Here is a 5,018-nt window from a genome sequence, read left to right on the forward strand (position 1 = left end):
ATATTTTAAAGACAAGAAGTTTACACAATAACAGAATTACACAAAACAAACATATATCTGATACTTACTATTTTTATTTTATTATTATTATTTATAAATGTACATCATTTTGTAATTATTTAGACCAAAAAATTTTTGTCAAAATGAATATTTGAAGTAATGTCATAAATATAATTCAGTATATTTTGTGTTATAACTGGACAATTATTAAAAGTTTAAAAGGTAAATAAAAAGGTAAAAGGTAAATATCAATAAGCATTTGTTAATAAAAATTTAAGTATATAGATTTATCACCATTTTGACTTTAAGAATTTAGCAAACAGTGAAACAAAAGAAAAACGAAATATTTTATTTTTGTTTTTATATTTCATTCTAAATTAGTTCGCCGTTATATATTTTAATTATTCAGAATTAAATTTTTAATGTAAATAAGTAATTTGCTTTTAATATGTTAAATATATGAATATATTGAATTAAATGGAATACGGATCACAGACTAAATACATTTACTGCTACGTTTTTGATTACAATCTAATTTTATATTTGTTAAAAATTTATTTTAATTCGCATAATTATTTTTTTTTATCAGTTTATCAAAACTTGTACCCATAATTTGTATATTTAGTACTATAAAAGCGCAAGAATGAGTTATTTACATCAATCTATCAAAGTTATACACTTTAATACACAAAAACGAAATCATGAAAATACGAAAATCATGAAAAAAATTAAAACAGAAAGTACAGAAAGTACTCTCAATTCATCAATGGATTACAATTATAAACCTAACTTCTCTTTATACTTATATATCACTTATGACATATTCAGCACTTCATTTATAACAATAATAACATAGCAATATACATAATGCATAAAATATTTTCTAAATATATAGCGCTGATTTTGTACTTTAATGAAAATGAAAATATATAAGCTATATTTAAATTTGAAAATTATTTATTAAATTCCGTTTATTTTAATTCAGCCGGAAAGTTGAAACCTATCTAAAGAAAATATTTTTCCATCTAATTTTACAAATTTTGTATTGTCAATATAATTTAAATTGTAACTCAGCTTACTGTGATTAAGTATCGACAGCCACATAGCTATATAAAAGTAACATTTTTCATAAAAATAAATATTTTTTAAAACAATTTGTAGCATATATTTTACATGTTAGAATTCTTAAAATGGTGATGGAATGCGGCTACCCTTAGAATTATTAAATGACCGAAAACAAAACTGATAATCATATGTTATGGTACATCTTTCAAAGTTTTTAAAATACAAGTATAAGTTATTAATATATGCTAAGTTTCCGTGGCATATGCTAAGACGGTGAGATTAATGGTCTACACTATCCCTAAAATATGACGAAGTTTTTTTATATAATATAAACAATTTTTTTTATTAATTGTTGTCGTAAGAAAAGTTTTGTTATCAAAAACACTCCCTTAAATTATTCTCTGTTTATAACAATAAGAAGTTTAACATCATTTTTAATCCCATATTAGTTAATATCCATAATTCGAATCAATTTAAGCTTATATATTTTAAAATAATATAGATACTATTGTATATTTAAATAAATACAGTTAGATTTTTTTATTTTAATTTTATTTCATGAGTATAAGTCGATATTAAAATAAGATCTTATTTTTTACTCATGTATTTATGTATATTTAAAGATTTAATTTTACATTTGAATATATACAAAATTTTTGGAATCAGTTTGCGTTTCCTTTTCTTTATTCATCTTGATAAATATAGTATCAATGGAAAATAGAAGAGCACCCAAGAATGTTAAACTTCCAAGTATTAACACATAAAATTGAATATCATTTGGCATATATTCTATAGATGCGAAATTTAAAAATGCTGTAAATCAAAATTATAATAAAAAAATTTTATACAATATTATTATTTTATTGATTTGTCAACGAATACAATGCATAAATTGATGTTAATTTTTAAATAATAATTTAAAAATAAAAATATTTGTCCCATCTTATAAATAATTATTTATTGACTTCCAAAATGTTTATATTTATTGAGTTTATTTAATTTAATTTACTGTAATTATATACTTTCACCGATTTTGTTAAAAATTTACCTTCTATTATGAAGAAAATTGCGCCAGCTATTGAACATAGTTTTTCAAAACTTACGCTGATATAGTTCGCACTACAAATATAAAAACTAATATATACATATATTTTTAAAATATTAAGAAAATAATACCTTGATAATAGAATTAACAATGTAATCAAAGCAAATCCTCCATATGTTAGAATACTGAAATCTCTGAATTCCTCCGTCCAATAAATTCCTAACAATATATTTTTTTCATTTGAGATTTTTTGATTTCTTAACAGTAACCTCTGAATTTGATAATCTGTGTATTTTTTTAAAAGCAGGCATGAGATGCAGAGAATCTACAAAGTTAATTAAACAATACAGTTTTCCAATAAATGAGAAGAACTTCACTTTAATTCATTTAATAGTCAGTCAAATTAATTTTCTGATTTTCTATTATTTTATAGTAACTAATGATCATCGATATATAATTGTTCATTTTGGTATCATTTTGTATAAATTTTATTTGTTTTATATAAAAACCAATGACACAAAATAGTTTTTATTCCTAAAATCAGATTCAAATTTGACTTACAAATTCAATCAATTTATTTAAAACTCTCATTATTATTGCACCTTTATACTATTAGTTACGAACCAACTGAAGAACAAAATTTATTTAAGTTTTGTAACTACGAATTTCATTTATTACAAAAGTGCAAGTTAACCACTAAACAAAAATTATGTTGTACATTGTATTCTGCTCAAGTACAGCAAAGCATTTAATGCGAAGGTCGTGGGAATTGGAGTTAAATATGAGAAACTGAATGCGTTTCATACTTCTTTAAATTAGACTTTTTTGGGTAAATAAATATACTTTTTAACAATTACTATTATCATTAATACAATATTTTATTTAAAAAATTTACTTTCTCATATTATAAATTTTATTGCTCTTAATAAATATTTAAATGATAAATGCTTAAAACGACATTAGAAAGACGTAAATAACATTGTGCGTGGAATTAAAACCATTTTAATCAAACATTTTGTGGAGATATTGTTTTTCATAATAATATTTATATAAAGCTTCATAAATTATAATATGTGTATTCATTCAATAATTTCTTTCAGTTGTATTATTATAGCATTATCATAGTTTAGAAACATAATTAAATTGACAATAACGTTGAATAATAATAATTTCAACAAAATATGCTACTTAAATACTTAAGCTACAATTTTTGTATAATTGTTTTATTGATATCATTTTCAAAATGATTACTTATATAGATCATTATTTATTTCCCTGTATATGTGTATGAAAACTAATATAAGTTTAAGCTGTTTTTAAATTGGGCTATAAAATTTCAATTGGCTGGAAAACACTTTACCAATGTAAATAAAATGATTTAAATTTAAATTTTGTTTTTAATTCAATTGTGAAGAAGAAACTAATTTATTAATAGAAAGCTTCTTAAACTGTAATACATTATAATACATTTTTTTTTTGTTTTTAATTAATCAAATTTTTTTGGCTTGTTGATTGTTCCATATATACTTAGAATTTTGGCAAACATTTAATTTGTTAGACATAAAAAAATTATTATTAAAAATATATATAAAAACTAATAAATATTTTTAAAAAAAATACATTGTTAATAAAGTAGTTATATTAAAACTGTATGTATAAAATTACAAGAAATATTACAATTTTTGTGAATGAAATAGTAAATTGGCTATTTCAGGCAAGAATTAATTATGATTGACATGTTTGTAATTTTTAAAACTATTTGGCTAAATAAGTATTCGAAACTTATTTACATATGTTTTATTTGGCACATTTTTTTAAGTTCTAATATATTTCTATTAAATTTCATTTCAAAACTTCTTTTGTAATCTTTCCTTATGGGTTATGGATGTTGATACTATTTAATCATAATAGCATATTTGCGTAGAATTATGAATAATTTTTACTAATTTAAATAAAACGAAAACAATTTCGCACCGAGAGAAAACAAAATTAATTAACAAATCAAGGTAAAACTAATACTTGTCGTGTGAACAGATTTTTAGTTAAGCGAGCCGAATGTACAACAACACAGTCAATATTATGTTTACTTGTGTCGAGGAAATAGGCTATTATAAGCGTGTACTATCAACCAGCTGATCATTATAATAAATAACAAAAAATTTATATAAAATCTAACGATATCATAATTCCGGTATTATAATTAAGTTTTATCATGTGAATAGGATATAAATATAAACCAAAGATATTTGTAAAGTAATATTTAAAGGCACAAGTAATTGCAAAAAACTAAAAAATATTTAATTTAAAATAGTTCATCTCCAACATTATTAAATATACTAAATAAAATTTTTAAACCTCTTTTTTGAAACAAAAATACAATAAAAATCGCATGCGAGTTCGAGTAAATTGATGGCGAATTGAGGAAAATAGTAAATTATGTCGGTATGGCAGCAAATGTTGGTATTTACCAGAATTTCGAGTGGGATAAATTAGATATTAGCATTGTGAAAATTTTATAAGATGTTTAGTAAATAAAATAAATTTGAAAACATTTAATCAAAAATAATAAATAAGTGCAATAAATAAATATATATAAATGTAAAAAATAAATAAAATAAATATTTACATAAGTGCATTGCAAAAAATCCCTAGGAAATTTTAATTTACATTACCTCAATTTACTCGAACTCGCACACGGCTATAAAACTATAAGTTAAGCATAGATGGCAATATTTAAAAAACCATTTAATTAAACATCCCTGAATTCGAAAAACTTTAAGCGGCGAAAATACTTTTCATATTCGAATATTATTAACAAGATATTCAAATAATTACTTTAGAAATTGGTGTTTTTTGTATTACTTTTTAGGATAATAATTAAACTAACATTTTCTTTGTCCATAAAGCT

The sequence above is a fragment of the Teleopsis dalmanni genome, chromosome 2, assembly GCF_002237135.1.
Source record: "Teleopsis dalmanni isolate 2A chromosome 2, ASM223713v2, whole genome shotgun sequence".
NCBI classification, from domain to species: Eukaryota; Metazoa; Arthropoda; class Insecta; order Diptera; family Diopsidae; genus Teleopsis; species Teleopsis dalmanni.